Raw genomic sequence first — 19,144 nt, 5'->3', positions numbered from 1 at the left:
TTGCCTGGTAAGAAACAAATGTAAGGCCCAAATGCACCTCTTGAGAGAATAGTAGGAACACTTTTCATTACAAAATTTCATGTTAATTCAGGAGATGCGATTTTTTAACAGGGTTGGTTGGAATGTCTCTGAGCACTATGGGACTTATCATCTGAGGTCATCAGTCCCCTAGAATTACTTAAACCTAACTAACCTAAGAACATCACAAACATCCATGCCCGAGGCAGCATTCGAACCTGCGACCGTAGCGGTCGCGCGGCTCCAGACTGAAGCGCCTAGAACCGCTCAGCCACACCGGCCGGCTTTCAAAAGAGCACATAAACGTTACGTAACAGTTAGCCATTGTGTGTGATTATTTCATGACAACGTCACTATGAGTGTTATTAACAATAATCCCTTAGATTCATAGACAGTCATATCTGTTTCAGATAACAGAAAGTCACACTCCTAAAAATTAATTTGCACTGTTCCTGTTTAAAAATAGGGAAGCAACGTCGAGTGTGTATTATACATCGTATTCGGAATTTGAAACTTTGCCGGAGTCATCTGCGCGTGAAGGTATTTAAAGTGGACAAGCAGTTGCGCAGATGCAGATCCACTCTCTCCTCCTCTGCCTCTGGTTGGCAGTGGATCGTAGGGCCGATACGACTGGCAAGAGGCAGGGGATGCAGTGAATGGCCATATGCCACTGGAAATATCCTGACATACGCCCTTAAGGCACAGCACAGGAGCCTTGCTTCGTCGGTACAGAAGCCGTGAGTGTTTATCTATCGATATTACCCGCCTCCTACACCGATGAAGAGACTGACAGAAGGGAAGAAGGAAAGGGAAGGGACTGGAAGGGAAAGGGAGGAAAGGACGGTGGGTCGTCGTGAGGCATACTTCGTCTGGCTCCTCTGCTGAGACCTGACCGGCTAGGTTGAACCTGCCAGTAGCTACGCTACCACCGGTATAGCTCTCAGCATCACAGGAACACGCAAACTCTCCCACCCGCACGGACAGTGCTACGATAAGGTGGTGCCTCCAGAGACCCAGTGTGGCTTTCGTCCAAACAGAGGCAAAGTGGATGCCATATTTGTTGTCAAACAAATGCAAGAGAAAAGCTTAGAGCAACATCGGCCTTTGTTCATGTGCTTTGTAGACCTGGAAAAAGCTTTTGATCGTGTCCCACGGGAAGCTCTCTGGATCATACTAAAGAAAACTGGGTGCCCTGACAAAATTGTCAGTTTGATTCGGCAGTTTCATGAAAACATGATGGCAAAAATCTGCCATGAGGACAAGCTCTCAGAACAGTTTCCCGTGACATGTGGTGTAAAACAAAGCTGTGTTCTGGCTCCCACGCTCTTCTCACTCTACTTCGCAGTTGTTATGAGAGACGCGACCAAAGCCTGTAGTAATCAAATTAGTCTCGACACAAGGACAGACAAAAGGGTCTTCAACATCTCTCGCCTCAGAACAAAAAGTCGCGTAACCAAACTATCCATCTTAGATATTCTCTACGCGGATGATGTATGCATGATGGCTAATTCTTGCGAAACTCTTCAAACTTACATAAATGTGAAAATGCCTCCTGCAGAAGATTTGGCTTAGCCATTAGCATCACTAAGACGCAAGTTATCAAACAGCCACTTAGAGGTCTTAATGCAGATGACTCCAGTATTGAGATAAATAACAAACCCTTGCAAAAGTGTCAAATTTCAAATACCTGGGAAGCCAAATTAGAAGTGACAACAACCTGACAACGGAAATCGCAGCGCGTATAGCCAGCGCAGCCTCAGCCTTCGGTAAGCTTAATGACCGAGTATGGAAATCACATGATCTCAAACTACAAACAAAAATTGCAGTCTACAAAGCAGTATTATTGTCCACCTTACTCTATGCCTCGGAAACCTGGTGCTGTTACAAAGCTGACATTAAGAAGCTAGATAAATTTCATCTTCGATGTCTGAGATCAATTCTGCGCATCAAATGGGAAGACCGTGTCCCAAACACGGATATTTTGCGCCGCGTGAAACTGGCTGGTATTGAAGCTTTAACATCAACTGAGATGGAGTGGTCACATAGTACGCATGGATGACAGTAGGCTACCTAAAGCGGTGTTCTACTCGCAGCTCTCGTGCGGGAAGAGGAGGAAAGGTGGTCAACACCTGCGATATAAAGACACCATTAAACGCCATCTTGCAGCCTGTGGCAACCAAGCAACCGTTGGGAGGAGCTAGCATTGCGCCGATCGGAGTGGCGATCAGCTGTACATAAGAGCATCGAACAATTCGAGCAAAAGCGTCTAATGAACCTGGATACTAAAAGAGAACTCCGAAAATCTCAGCTCAAGCCTGTCTACACGTATACTTACAACTCTGCTGGTCAACTTCACTGTGCTTCATGCAACAGGATATTCAAAGCGAAATTCGGATTCGCGAGCCACATCCGAGCCTACCTCAACAAGGACAGAGAAGACTGACGGAGTCGCTGTCGCCGGACACGGCGAGGAGGACATCAATCAATCAATCAATTCGGAATTTAGAAGTACTTGCTCATTTAATAAACAGATAGAACACAGAGAAACTTCCTGACAGATTAAAACTGTGCGCCGGACTGAGACTCGATCTCAGAACCTAGATAGAGCACTAGTTGCGAAATATAGCATTTTTGTCTGGTTTGATGCGGCCCACCACGAATTGCTCTTCTGTGCCAACCTGTTCACCTCAGAGTAGGATTTGCAACTTAGTCCTCAATTATTTGCTAGATGAATTCCAGTCTCTGTCTTCCTCTACACCTCCCTCTATTCCCTGATGTCTTAACAGATGTTATACCATCTTGTCCATTCTTCTTGTCGGTTTCGTCCATTTATTCTTTTCGTCGTCGATTCGACGGAGAACCTCATCATTCCTTACCTTATCAGTCCACCTAATTTTCTACATTCTTCTGTTGCACCACATCTGAAGTGCTTCGATTCTCTTCTATTCCGGTCTTCCCAAAGTCCGTACTTCACTACCATTCAATGCTGTGCTCCGAACATACATCCTCACAAATTTCATTCTCAAATTCGATCGTGTGCTTGGTACTAGTAGACTTCTCTCGGCCACGAATGTACTTTCTCCGCCCGTATCTCGTGGTCGTGCGGTAGCGTTCTCGCTTCCCACGCTCGGGTTCCCGGGTTCGATTCTCGGCGGGGTCAGGGATTTTCTCTGCCTCGTGATGGCTGGGTGTTGTGTGCTGTCCTTAGGTTAGTTAGGTTTAAGTAGTTCTAGGGGACTTATGACCACAGCAGTTGAGTCCCATAGTGCTCAGAGCCATTTTTTTTTTTTGTACTTTCTCCCATTGCTTGTCTGCTTTTGATTTCCTCCTGGTCATGGGTTATCTTGCTGCTTACCTATTTCTTGTTCAACAAATGTGATGTTAAGTTCCTTGCCACTCCCATTTCTGTTGCTTCTCTTTACTGTTCTGTTTTTTTCAGTTTACTCTCACTCCACTCTGTCCTCATTAGGCTGTTCATTCCTTTTATCAGATCCTATCAATTTTCTCCACTTTCATGATATCAATATCATCAGCGAATCTTATCACTAAAATCCTTACACCTTCAGTTTTATTTCCACTCTTGCACCTTTCTTTTATTTCCCTCTTTGCTTCTTTGATATATAGCTTAAACAGTAGGGCTGAAAGGCTACATCCGCGTCTTTAATACGAGCACTTTGTTTTTGGTCTTCTAGTCATACTATTCCCTTGTGACTCTTCAACATGTTGTATATTATCCATCTCTCCCTATAACTCATTCCTGTTTGCCTTAGAATTTCTAAAACCTTGCATCATTTGACGTTGACGAACGCTTTCCCAGATCGACAAATTCTATGAACTTGTCTTGGGTTTTCTTTAGTCTTGCTCCCACTATCAACCGCAATGCCAGAACTGCCTCTCTGGTGCCTTTACCTTTTCTAAAGCCAAACTTATCGTCATCTAACAAATCCACCATTTTAGTTTCCCTTTCGCCTCTATCCACTATGTGATTATCCAGACACTCCCACAGATATACATTTCTCATATTAGGTGCATTGTGCTGCCACCTAATGCCAGGTACTCAATATCAGCGACCTCAGTAGTCATTAGACATCGTGAGAGAGCAGAATGGGGCGCTCCGCAAAACTGACAGAGTTCAAACGTGATCAGGTGATTGGGTGACACTTGTGTCATACGTTTGTTTTTTTTTTTTTTTTTTTTTTTTTTGGTCATCATTCTACTGACTGGTTTGATGCGGCCCGCCACGAATTCCTTTCCTGTGCTAACCTCTTCATCTCAGAGTAGCACTTGCAACCTACGTCCTCAATTATTTGCTTGACGTATTCCAATCTCTGTCTTCCTCTACAGTTTTGGCCAACAGCTCCCTCTAGTACCATGGAAGTCAATCCCTCATGTCGTAGCAGATGTCCTATCATCCTGTCCCTTCTCCTTATCAGTGTTTTCCACATATTCCTTTCCTCTCCGATTCTGCGTAGAACCTCCTCATTCCTTACCTTATCAGTCCACCTAATTTTTAACATTCGCCTATAGCACCATATCTCAAATGCTTCGATTCTCTTCTGTTCCGGTTTTCCCACAGTCCATGTTTCACTACCATACGATGCTGTACTCCAGACGTACATCGTCAAAAATTTCTTCCTCATATTAAGGCCGGTATTTGATATTAGTAGACTTCTCTTGGCCAGAAATGCCTTTTTTGACATAGCAAGTCTGCTTTTGATGTCCTCCTTGCTCCGTCCGTCATTGGTTATTTTACTGCCTAGGTAGCAGAATTCCTTAACTTCATTGACTTCGTGACCATCAATCCTGATGTTAAGTTTCTCGCTGATCTCATTTCTACTACTTCTCATTACCTTCGTCTTTCTCCGATTTAGTCCCAAACCATATTGTGTACTCATTAGACTGTTCATTCCGTTCAGCAGATCATTTAATTCTTCTTCACTTTCACTCAGGATATCAATGTCATCAGCGAATCGTATCATTGATATCCTTTCACCTTGTATTTTAATTCCACTCCTGAACCTTTCTTTTATTTCCATCATCGCTTCCTCGATGTACAGATTGAAGAGTAGGGGCGAAAGGCTACAGCCTTGTCTTACACCCTTCTTAATACGAGCACTTCGTTCTTGATCGTCGACTCTTATTATTCCCTGTTGGCTGTTGTACATATTGTATATGACCCGTCTCACACTATAGCTTACCCCTACTTTTTTCAGAATCTCGAACAGCTTGCACCATTTTATATTGTCGAACGCTTTTTCCAGGTCGACAAATCCTATGAAAGCGTCTTGATTTTTCTTTAGCCTTGCTTCCATTATTAGCCGTAATGTCAGAATTGCCTCTCTCGTCCCTTTACTTTTCCTAAAGCCAAACTGATCGTCACCTTGTGCATTCTCAATTTCCTTTTCCATTCTTCTGTATATTATTCTTGTAACCAGCTTCGATGCATGAGCTGTTAAGCTGATTGTGCGATAATTTCACACTTGTCAGCTCTTGCCGTCTTCGGAATTGTGTGGATGATGCTTTTCCAAAAGTCAGATGGTATATCGCGAGACTCATATATTCTACACACCAACGTGAATAGACGTTTTGTTGCCACTTCCCCCAATGATTTTAGAAATTCTAATGGAATGTTATCTATCCCTTCTGCCTTATTTGACCGTAAGTCCTCCAAAGCTCTTTTAAATTCGGATTCTAATACTGGATCCCCTATCTCTTCTAAATCGACTCCTGTTTCTTCTTCTATCACATCAGACAAATCTTCACCCTCATAGAGGCTTTCAATGTATTCTTTCCACCTATCTGCTCTCTCCTCTGCATTTACCAGTGGAATTCCCGTTGCACTCTTAATGTTACCACCGTTGCTTTTAATGTCACAACAGGTTGTTCTGACTTTCCTGTATGCTGAGCCTGTCCTTCCGGCAATCATATCTTTTTCGATGTCTTCACATTTTTCCTGCAGCCATTTCGTCTTAGCTTCCCTGCACTTCCTATTTATTTCATTCCTCAGCGACTTGTATTTCTGTATTCCTGATTTTCCCGGAATATGTTTGTACTTCCTCCTTTCATCAATCAACTGAAGTATTTCTTCTGTTGCCCATGGTTTTTTCGCAGCTACCTTCTCTGTACCTATGTTTTCCTTCCCAACTTCTGTGATGGCCCTTTTTAGAGATGGCCATTCCTCTTCAACTGTATTGCCTACTTCGCTATTCCTTATTGCTGTATCTATAGCGTTACAGAACTTCAAACGTATCTTGTCATTCCTTAGTACTTCCGTATCCCACTTCTCTGCGTATTGATTCTTCCTGACTAATGTCTTGAACTTCAGCCTACTCTTCATCACTACTATACTGTGATCTGAGTCTATAGCTGCTCCTGGGTACTCCTTACAATCCAGTATCTGATTTCGGAATCTCTGTCTGACCATGATGTAATCTAATTGAAATCTTCCCGTATCTCCCGGCCTTTTCCAAGTATACCTCGTCCTCTTGTGATTCTTGAACAGGGTATTCGCTATTACTAGCTGAAACTTGTTACAGAACTCAATTAGTCTTTCTCCTCTTTCATACCTTGTCCCAAGCCCATATTCTCCTGTAACCTTTTCTTCTACCCCTTCCCCTACAACTGCTTTCCAGTCGCCCATGACTATTAGATTTTCGTCCCCCTTTACATACTGCATTACCCTTTCAATATCCTCATACACTTTCTCTATCTGTTCATCTTAAGCTTGCGACGTCGGCATGTATACCTGAACTATCGTTGTCGGTGTTGGTCTGCTGTCGATTCTGATTAGAACAACTTGCTCACTGAACTGTTCACAGTAACACACCCTCTGCCCTACCTTCCTATTCATAACGAATCCTACACCTGTTGAGATTACCCAATACTCATCTGACCTGAAATCCTTGTCTTCCTTCCACTTCTCTTCACTGACCCTTACCATATCATGTTACGTGTCTTTAATGCAGTGGTTTCCATTGCCTTCTGCATCCTCATGTCGTTGATCATTGCTGATTCTTCCGCCTTTAGGGGCAATTTCCCACCCATAGGACAAGAGAGTGCCCTGAACCTCTATCCGCTCTTCCGCCCTCTTTGACAAGGCCGTTGGCAGAATGAGGCTGACTTCTCATGCCGGAAGTCTTCTGTACGCGAGATTACCACACTCCTAAACATCCCTAGGTCCACTGTTTCCGATGTGATAGTGAAGTGGAAACGTGAAGGGGCACGTACAGCCCAAAAGCGTGCAGGCCGACCTCGTCTGTTGATTCACAGAGACCGGCGACAGTTGAAAAAGTCTTAATTTGTAATAGGCAAACTACTATCCAGACTATCAAAGAGGAATTCCTAAATGTACCAGAATCCACTGGAAGTATTGTGACAGTTTGGCGAGAGGTGAGAAAACTGGGATTTCATAGTCGAGCGTCTGCTCATAAGCCACACATCACTCCTGTAAACGCCAAACGACGCCTCGCCTGGTGTAAGGAGCGTAAACATTGGACGATTCAACAGTGGAAAAACCTTGTGTGGAGTGACGAAGCACGGTATACACTGTGGCGATCCGATGGCAGGGTGTGGGTATGGTGAAAGCCCTGTGAACATCTGCCAGCGTGTGTAAAGCCAAAAATAAATTTCGGAAGCGGTGGTGTTATGGTGCGGTGTGTTTTTCTTGGAGGGAGCTTGCACCCCATGTTGTTTTGCGTCGCACAGTCCCAACACAGGCCTACATTAATATTTTAAGCCCCTTCTTGCTTCCCGCTGTTTAAAATCAATTCGGGGATGGCGATTGCACCTGTTCATGATGCACGGCCTGTGGCGGAGTAGTTACAAGACCGTAACATCCTGTAATGGACTGGCCTGCACAGAGTCCTGACCCGAATCCTACAGAACACCTTTAGGATGTTTTGGAACGCCAACTTCGTGCCAGGCCTCACCGACCGACATCGAAACGTCTCCTCAGTGCAGCACTCCGTGACGAATGGGCTGCCATTCCCCAAGAAACCTTCCAGCACCTGATTGAACATATGCCTGCGAGAGTGGCAGCTGTCATCAATGCTAAGGGTGGGCCAACACCATATTGAATTCCTGCATTACGAACGGAGAGTGCCACGAACTTGTAAGTCATTTTCAGCCAGGTGTCCGGATGCTTTAGAGCACATAGCGTTTTATTCTTCTCAGAATCTTGGATGCAAGAGCTATTAAACTGACTGTGTGATAACTGTCGCCCTTTTCAACTCTTACAATGTAAAATGTGAAGAAATCGAAAAAGAAATAAGCTTCGGAAAGACTGACTCAACATATAGAAAAGTCAAAATCAGCTTCGGTGAAATTAAAAGCGAATGTGATAACATTAGGAGTGCAATGGGAATTAAAATTGTGCGTACCACATGTCCTGTGGGTGCACATCATGTGTCTTTAATGCATGGCCTTTCATTGCCTTCTACACCCTCCTGCTGTCGATCGTTGCTGAGTCTTCCGCTAGCAGTAGCGTTTTTCCACTCCAAGGGCAATAAAGTGCCCTGAACTTTTGTCCGCTCCTCTGCTCTCTTTGTCAAGGCTGTTGCACACTGAGGGCAACTAATTATTCCGGAAGTCTTCCATCGCCAATGCTGATGCCTGTCTTACACTGTTTCTAATCCGAGCACTTTGTTCTTTCCTTTCCAGTCTCATTGTTCCCTCTTGGTTCTTGTACTTATTGTATATTATCCGTCTTTCCTTGCAGCTTTCTTCTATTCTTCTCATAATTTCGAACTTCTTTCCCGATTTTACATTTTCTAATTATTTTTCTACGACGACTAAGCCTGTGAACGTGTATTGAATTTTCTTCAGCGTTTCTTCCTTTATCAAGCGCAACATCAGAACTGCCACTCTTTTTGATGCCTTTTCCTTTATTAGTGTCAAACTAATCGCATTGTAGCCATCTCCTATTTACTTTCTCGTTCTACTGTATATTATTTTTGTCAGCATCTTGGATGCTTAAGCTCTTTAGTTGATTGTGCGAAAGTTTTTGCTCTTATCCGTCCTTGCTATGTTCGGAATTGTTTGAATAATATTTTTCCGAACGCCTGATGGTATATCGCCAATCTCACAGATCTTACATACCGAATTTAATAGTTTTTGGTTGCCTCTTGTCCCACTGACTTTCGAAATTCCGGTAGAATACTATTTATCTCTTGTGACTCACTTGATCTCAAGTTTTCCAGAGCTGTTTTAAATTTGACTCAAACAGTGCATCGCCTATTTCATCCATATCGATTACTGTTTGTTCTTTTATGACGTCGTAAGACAAGCCGTCCCCTTCCAAGAGGCCTTCTATATATTCTTTCCACCAATCCGCTCTCTCTCTTCATCGATTACCAGAGTAATTGCCAGTATACTCTTTAATGTTACCACCCTTGCTTTTAATTTCAACGATGGTTGTTTTTGCTTTTCTGCAGACTGAGTCACTCCTCCCGAAGATCGTTTCTTTCTCGATTTTGGCACATTTTTCTCGCAGCCATCTCACCTAGGCTGTCCTGGACTTGCTGTTTATTTTATTCTCAAGTGATTTATGTTGCTGTTTTCCTCTGTTTCCCTGGAGATTTCTGTACTTACTTCTTTCGTAGATCATTTGAAGTATTTCATCGGTTACCCATGGTTTCCTCGCAGTTACCTTTCTTGCGCCTAAGTTTGTCTGTCCAACGTCGGTAGCTCCCCTTTTCAGAGATGTTCATTTCTCTTCAGTCCTCAAACTCTGGTGTTCCTTATTGTAGCATCCACATCCTTCGCGTTCTTCTAACGCCTCTCATCATTCCTCAGTAATCCAGTCTGACTTTCTTGCACACTGATACTTTCGGACACTTCTCCTAAACTTCAGTCTAGTCTTCATCATTACTAAATTGTAAACTGATTCTGTATCTGTACCTGGATATGATATACGGCAAAATATCTGATTTCGGAATCTCTTTCAGACCATGATGTAGTCCAGGTGGAAACTTCCCTTGGCTCCGAATGTCTGACAGGTGTACCTCTTCCTCTTGTGATTCTTAAACAGAGTATTCGCTATTACTAGCTAAAATTTATTCCAGAACTCAATTACTCTTTCTGGTTTCTCGTTCATAGTGCGAAGCCCATATTCTCTCCTAAGCCCTCTTCTTTTTCTTCTACAACCACTGTCCAGTATCCCAAGATTATTATGTTTCCGCCAACATTTACCTACTGAATTACCCGTAAATATTATCATTTACTATATCCGTGCTTTCGTCTGCTGCTCACAACGTTGGCATGCGTACCTGAAATTTTTCTTTTTTTGTTGGTTTGTATTCGAATGTGACGACTACAGCCCTATCATTGAAATGTTGACAGTAGCTGACTCTCTGGCCTACATTCCTCTTCATAACGAATACTACTCCTGTTATATCATTTTCTTTTGCTGTGGATTTCGCCCTATATTCTTCTGACTCAATGTCCTTGCCATCTTTGTATTGCAATACATTGCCATACTAGATCTGCATTGGGCCTTAACATTTCTTTTTTCACAGTTTCTAGCTTACCTGCTACTTTAATACTTTCTTCATACCATGCTCCTTCTCGAATTTTATTCCATCTTTGGTTATCCAATCCTTTTCTCGCGATCACCACGACCACCTTGCTCTGGGCAGTCTCCTCCCGGAGGTTCAAATGGAAGGCATCTGTTGTCAATGGAGAGATCATCATGATACTTCCTCAATTTACAGACCAAATATTCTGTGGGTACACATTACGTGTCTTTAATGCAGTGGTCTGCATCGCCTCCTGTATCCTCAAACTGTTGATCAATGTCGAGGCTATGCCCACACGAGCGAGCTTTGCACGTGCGTTTGTGCGGGAAATCACGCCGACATTATAGACCATTATTTGTTGGATGGAAGTGGAAACACGACACGTTTTCGCGAGCTGTGTTCCCGCGGACTACTGTGTTCACGCGGCGCGAACTTGGTGGGGTGCATTCGATATGCGTACTTTGCACGCTGGGCGCTAGCCACTCGTGCGGGGAACGCGGGTGAAGCTATCTCCTAGGAATTAAGGCGGTTAATAATCTGCTACGTATATACCAACTTCGGCGACTTGCAGTTTACCTAAACTCCGTCCATTCTTTACATTTTTACTATTTACTTCAGTAAGTGTGGTGTAACACGTTTATTGAAAAATTCACACTTTCCAGAAATGTCTGTGCATTGTATCGCCACAGATTTGACAAGCCTGCTGCAGAAGACTGGGCATTACTTTATGGAATAGTCCGTGTGCAGGTGGTATTTATGACGCAGCTGGGTAGACGGACTTTGGATTCGGGAGCTTGAAGTTCAGTTTGCAGACAGGCTATACCGCTCTCGCATTATTCATATTATAGCCGCCTTGTTGTAACTTAAAGTGTCCAAATTTAGCGTCTACACAGTGAACTAATGATTGTGAAAGAGCACAAACTCCCTTGGCTGCACAACACAAGAGACGGAAAGTACTAAACCAGATAAAAAGAGAGAATCGTAATAAGCAGTAACAGAGGCCGTTTATGGAGGAAAGTGGGGTAGAACTGATAACAAGCAGAAATAAGCACTTGGTGAGTACTGACAGTAAGTATTAATTAATATTTATAAAAATTTGCACTGATTCGTGAATAAAACGTCAGCAAGTCAGTTTTTAGGGTAGAAAGAGCTGGTCCCCATCGAGGATGTTGACGTAACGATCCTTGAAGCGAACAAAATAATCAGCAAAAGGATGTCTGATAACTTTGCCGCTATTATTTCCTTTTTTCTCATGTGCGTGAATAATTTGTAGTATGCATGTCAGTATATCATCCAAATTGTTGCCGTCATAGTCTCACAAAACAGTAAAGTGCACAACATGCTTGTATAACAGCATCCACCACGTCCACATTTACGCCGATTCGGCGATAGAAAACTCTACATTTATTAGATAAAATTCCAAATCCACATTCTGCATAACACTGTGCTTGTGACATCCTATAGTTAATGAATTTTCGTTCTTTAGTTACGTTTCTGCAGCGTTGATATCATTAAGTTGTCACTCACTGTAGAAGCCACAAACACGTAATGGCTTTTCAGACCATTGAAGACCAAATGCACCTATATCTATGGACCTGACACAATAACTGCTGCCTGATACTGTTATTATTACAACAGGAAAATACTTTTTGTAATGGTCATATTCGCTCCCTAATCTCAGTGCTTTGATTCTTACGTGTTTTAAACCGACGGATCCTACACAGTGAGGCAAGTTTGCTGTCTTCTCATTCTGGTCGCTGATATTCTTCCACTCTCATAAGTTTCATATATTCCTCTTTTGGCATCTGCATACGAACGTGGATTTTTCCCTAATAATGACAGCAATTGCAGATCGACCGAGAATAAACCCAGAATGTAGAGAAGGAACCGATTTCCCAGTCCCTAAATACCTGTAAAACTTTTATAGATCTTTTCGAAATGGTTGGTGAAAGGCTGCGGATTTTTTTCTTATTTACGTTTTGCAAGTCTCTTTTCGCGAAGTCTTCCCACTTTCAAGTCCATTTTCTGTGTGCTATGTCACTTATTCGTGATTTTTCCGTGTTTCTTGGTCTTCACTTTAACTTATAAAAACGAGATCAAATTCTAATTAATTATCAGTATTTACAGAGCGTTAGTGGCGGACCTCTATATAAAGGCTAAATATTAATTAAAAAATGCGCGTGTTTCTATAGATTAACCGACGCCAGTGGACAGCTGTCGCAGCACCAATGTAAGGACGGCGCTCTTATTTAATTAAACGTGAGGGACTCGTGCGAAACTTTCGTTCTTTTAAAGCTTTAAATAGTACTAGTATTTGGAATAAGGGTAGACGTTGGGAGACGGGTAGTTGCAGGAATGATGATAAAACATCTTTAAAAGTGAACAGAATAGCGTGAAACAACAATCATGCATTTATGACACATGCTTGTATATAGGTTTCCATGTTTCCTAAAATGTGTTTTGCATTCGGAGTGATTCTCTCAGATTGTGCGACTGGCTGAGATCAGGGACTGTCGGCAGCGCCACTTAACCTGTAACTTCAACTCAACAAACGTTTCCAGTTAAGTAGCACGTTAAGCCGTAGTAGCAATAACTTAATCACAATACATGAAATCAGGAAAGTCAACTATTACGACGGGTACAGATAATGGACTATCACTGTGGCCACAGTTGTTAGCTATGACAATGCTGTATACAAATTATCCAGTTAATAAGTACTTTGAAACACATAAAATAATACAGAATGAGATTTTCACTCCGCAGCGGAGTGTGCGCTGATATGAAACTTCCTGGCAGATTAAAACTGTGTGCCGGACCGAGACTCGAACTCGGGACTTTTGCCTATCGCGGGCAAGTGCTCTACCAACTAAGCTACCCAAGCACGACTCACGCCCCGTCATCACGGCTTTACTTCTGCCAGTACCTCGTCTCCTACCTTCCAAACTTAACAGAAGCTCTTCTGCGAAACTCTGCACTAGCACTCCTGAGAGAAAGGATATTGCAAAGACATCCCTTTGCCACCGCCTGGGGGATGTTTCCAGAATGAGATTTTCAGTCTGCAGCGGAGTGTGCGCTGATATGAAACTTCCTGGCAGATTAAAACTGTGTGCCGGAACGAGACTCGAACTCGGGACCTTTGCCTTTCGCGGGCAAGTGTTCTACCAACTGAGTATGGAAGTTAGGAGACGAGGTACTGGCAGGAGTAAAGCTGTGAGGACGGGGCGTGAGTCGTGCTTGGGTAGCTCAGTTGGTAGAGCACATGCCCGCGAAAGGCAAAGGTCCCGAGTTAGAGTCTCGGTCCGGCACACAGTTTTAATCTGCCAGAAAGTTTCACATAAAATAATATTTGTAATAATATGAAAAGGCAGGCTATTATTCGTGATTAATAAGTTAACTTCGTGTAATATAGGTATGAAGCTAGCCATCCATGATTCCCTTTTGCCTATGCTAATTAAAATGCTCATTTATGTTAATATTTTCGCACAAAATTTTGAGTTTTAGCGCAAAATCAGTATGCAATGCCAGTAGCCGGTTAAAAAACGTTTCTAACGATACCTTATTCATTCCCGTGCGATTAGTATGTGTCGAGAAAAAGGGACATTGACTTGAGAAATAACGTACAGAATATGACAATTTCTCTAATAGTTGACGCCAACACGAAGTGCAAACAGTAAATGTTACCGCAACTTGCACCGAGCCAAACGTGTTGCGCGCATCACCGCACAAACGAGCGTGAAAAAGTCGCACGTGTGAACTATTTCGCGTTTTAAGAGCAGTTTCCCACTACAAGGGTCAGAGAGCGTACTGTCAGCTCTGTCCGCTTCTCCGCTCTCTTTGACGGGGCCGTTGCCATATTAGGATGAGTTCTTACGCCGAATCGACCCGGGACCCAGAATGTTTCGACTAGCAGTCCAAGACACTACCCCTATGCCACGAGTGCTGGATAATATATTACTTTAAAAACAGAATTAACGAATATTTCAAAAATACATTTGCCTTTGTGTCATGATGGAATGACGTAGCGTTGGACACAAAATCACGACTTTCTCGGATAGTCATTAATCTGGACAATAGCCGCTACATATCTGACATATTAAAGTCAGTGAATGCTCCGTATCTTAGAGTTCTCCGTGACGTAATACGCACTGGAATGTTGGATATAGCCCAAGCTGTAACCTACCTCGATACAGAGGGTATTGAGAGGTTGCCTGGCTAGCACTTTCTCCAGATGTCATCACCGAACAGACACTACCACTGATGAAATTTGACGTAGAGTTGAAGCGGCATAATGCGACCTAAGGCGTCGGCACTCGGACCGTGCTGTCGAACGTCAACTTTGAGCGTCCCGAGTTCAACGTGCTGCTGACCTCTCAGAAACGACGAAACTTGCGCGTACGGCAAGTGAGCCCCAACATGGTATACGCGGTCGCAACGCGCTCCAGTGGCAGTGTTCGGCTGTATCCAGCTCGTAAATCACAAAGCTTGGAAGGGCGTAAAATTCCCATATTAGCTCTATAAATAAACACTTCTGTCCTTTGTTCATACGCTAGTGAAGATGTTCTGTCTGCAGAATCCATAAACAAAAACTTCAATATTCGTGAAAACATTCTAAGGCAAAATGGAAAGCACCAAGTCCAGTCAGTAAGAACATCGGCTTCTAGAAGTTCCATTACAAATAGTGCGATAAAAAGTTACTGTACTTCTCTACATCAGACAAAAATTATTTTGTCATCTCACCTTTTAGTAAAACCCTAGGGTTACTCTTGCAACGGCCTTGCCGCAGTGGAATACACCGGTTCCCTTCAGATCACCGAAGTTAATCGATTTCGGACGAAGCCGGCGCTGGGGTGGGTGACTATCCGGGCCGCCATGCGCTGATGCCCTTTTTCGGGGTGCACTCAGCCTCGTGATGCCAATTGAGGAGCTACTCGACCGAACAGTAGCGGCTCCGGTCACAGAAAACCATTATAACGACCTGGAGAGTGGGGTGCTGACCACACGCCCCTCCTATCCGCATCCTCAGCTGAGGATAACACGGCGGTCGGATGATCCCGATGGGCCACTTGAGGCCTGAAGACGGAGTGCTTCTTGTTCTGTCTAGGGTTACCCTTAAGTGATCACTGTTCCTACTCAGTAGGAGAATCTCTACATGGGAATTAGAAAACTTAAAAGAAAAAAAAAAGTAAAAGCATCTTACTCCAAGTAGTGCAAGGTCTCCTGTTTATTAAGCCAATCGAACAAACTCACCCCTCAAAAAGAGCACCCTTATATTTACATAATATCGAATATTATAATATATACTTATATTAAACAAATAAGAAAGCAGTGAAACTATTACGAAAGCGAAGGTTAGAAGAAAAACTTCTAGGGTGTAGTGGGAAACACCAACACGTGAAAATACCACTGTGAAACTGCGACATATTTTTTTTTCTTTGTTGCCTAGTTGGTTTATTTGTCACCACAGATTACAATATAATACCACGTATTAGAAAACATTCAGAACTGCAAAACATAGAAATAAATTGTCTCGTGGCCAAAATATAACTAACTGCAGCATTAACATTCAATCATTCATATATTACTCAATTTGTCTCTATGAATAATCATAATAGTCTCAAGACACATAAAGGCATCAGGCTCCTCCTTGCGTTGACCGTCGCACAGATGAAGATGCCATACGATGAAGGAGATTTCGTTCGAAGAACAATCGTTTGCTTGTTTAACAGTCGTCCTTCATAGCTACAGCTGTAAAAATATTTTCTGTGCGCCGATTTCGAATTGGCAAGCTATGGATTTCTGTTTACAGTGACTCTATAGTCCACAGTCCATCTAAATTCTTCCAGTCATAGTTCGCGTTTTATTTTCTGTCTAAGTACTTCGTCATTTTCGTTTGTAACTATAAGAGGCGTTCAAAAAGAAACGAGCCGGTGGCATAATTACAGAAGCCAATACCAGTATGTCAGAAGAAATGACCCTGGCTGTTGAGACACTTGTCCCCCTGTGACACAAGGCGGTTAATGGCTGTCTCATAATATTTCCGGGGGCTGTGATGTTAACCACATCCGCACTTTAAAAAAAATTAAAAATAAAATTAAAAATTAAAAAAAGTTCAAATGGCTCTGAGCACTATGTGACTTAATTTCTGAGGTCATTAGTCCCCTAGAACTTAGAACAAGTTAAACCTAACTAACCTAAGGACATCACACACACCCAAGCCTGAGGCAGGATTCGAACCTGCGACCGTAACGGTCGCGCGGTTCCAGACTGTAGCGCCTAGAGCCGGTCGGCCATTCCGGCCGGCTCCGCACGAACAGATGGACGTCGTCGTCCATGGTGAATCGTTCGCCCGTCAGAGACTTCTTAAGGGAACCAAAAATGGCCTAATCACTGGGAGAGACGTTCGGATTGGTGACCGAGAACCTCCCATTTGAATTACTGCAGGAGTGCCGCGACTGCGTTGGCCGTATGAGGCTTTCCGTTGCCGTGGAGCAGAATGACCCAACGGGTGAAATTTCCTAGTCGTTTTGATTTGATCGCTTGGCGAAGGGTGGTCAAGGTTTGCGAGTAACGCTGGGCGTTCATTGTTGTCCCGTGCTGCAGGAAGTGAATCAGAAGGGAGGCAGCTTGGGCAAAGAAGAACGTCAGCATAACCTGTCCTGCACTCGTGTGGATGGCGACGTCCAGCTGTACGTGCGAAACTGGTTGGCATTGTAGCCCTGGGAATTTTTACGAGACAGCCATTCACCGCCTCGTGTCACAGTGGGACAAGTGTCTCAACAGCCCGGCTTAATACTTCTAGCACACAGGTAGTGCATTCTGTAATTATGCCCCCGGCTCGTTTCTTTTTGAAAGCCCCTTATCCTTGCAGTGTCCCGCACTCGTGGCGCTATCGCAACCACGAGAATTCAACGACCGTATCTGGCTTGTTCCCGTGTCCTGAAAGCCTTAATTGTAGTTACAGTAATAACTGAAATATAATTATAATAAATTGTACCATGAACAATAGGTTTTTAATGGATCCTCAACATGCTGTTGATTTCATATGGCCTACCCTCTTAATACGCAAGTTACAATAATTCATTTACCACGATTGTGACGTTTCTTGTCATTTTATTACAACGAATCAGACAAATAATGGAGGGTTTGCCGGTGCTCAGAAACGGCTTGAATATGGCGCCTCACAGTTCTACACCGAAGGGAATGTTGTGCGTGTGACGTAGGTGGCGTACTGCCATCTCATTGGTCAACGTTCAACCGCAGATTCAGAATGTCTGGCGTGCTAGTATTGCTCTGCACGTTCGAATAGACTTCCCAACATGCTATTCCACGCTATGACGTCAGAAATTCCGCACGCTCAGTTTTCAGTTGCATGGTTCGTGTGCCGACGGCTTTAACCATATCTCTCATCCATGCACAGATTCACTGGAAGCTCAGCCGTTGTTGCAACCACAGGTGAAAGTTCAGTGTACTAAATTTCGCAGTCTATATACCCAACCAATAAGCAATAAATCTAATCATATAATCTTCGTTCTATACTGTACGTGCACAATACTTCATTTAGTCATTTGCTTTTATTTTTTGGTCATCAAACTACTGACTGGTTTGATGCGGCCCGCCACGAATTCCTTTCCTGTGCTAACCTCTTCATCTCAGAATAGCACTTGCAACCTACGTCCTCAATTATTTGCTTGACGTATTCCAATGTCTTCCTCTACAGTTTTTGCCCTCTACAGCTCCCTCTAGTACCATGGAAGTCACTCCCTCATATCTTAACAGATGTCCTATCATCCTGTCCCTTCTCCTTATCAGTGTTTTCCACATATTCCTTTCCTCTCCGATTCTGCGCAGAACCTCCTCATTCCTTACCTTATCAGTCCACCTAATTTTCAACATTCGTCTATAGCACACATCTCAAATGCTTCGATTTTCTTCTGTTCCGGTCTTCCCACAGTCCATGTTTCACTACCATACAATGCTGTACTCCAGACGTAAATCCTCAGAAATTTCTTCCTCAAATTAAGGTCGGTATTTCATATTAGTGGACTTCTCTTGGCCAGAAATGCCTTTTTTGCCATAGCGAGTCTGCTTTTGATGTCCTCCTTGCTCCGTCCGTCATTGGTTACTTTACTGCCTAGGTAGCAGAATTCCTTAACTTCATTGACTTCATCAATCCTGATGTTAAGTTTCTCGCTGTTCTCAATTCTACTACTTCTCATTACCTTCGTCTTTCTCCGATTTACTCTCAAACCATACTGTGTACTCATTAGACTGTTCATTCCGTTCAGCAGGTCATTTAATTCTTCTTCACTTTCACTCAGGATATCAATGTCATCAGCGAATCGTCTCATTGATATCCTTTCACCTTGTATTTTAATTCCACTCCTGAACCTTTCTTTTATTTCCATCATTGCATCCTCGATGTACAGATTGAAGAGTAGGGGCGAAAGGCTACAGCCTTGTCTTACACCCTTCTTAATACGAGCACTTCGTTCTTGATCGTCCACTCTTATTATTCCCTCTTGGTTGTTGTACATATTGTATATGACCCATCTCTCCCTATAGCTTACCCCAACATTTTTTCCGAATCTCGAAGAGCTTGCACCATTTTATAT

Source organism: Schistocerca nitens, chromosome 4 (genome assembly GCF_023898315.1).
Source record: "Schistocerca nitens isolate TAMUIC-IGC-003100 chromosome 4, iqSchNite1.1, whole genome shotgun sequence".
NCBI lineage: Eukaryota > Metazoa > Arthropoda > Insecta > Orthoptera > Acrididae > Schistocerca > Schistocerca nitens.
This window is presented reverse-complemented; position numbering follows the sequence as displayed.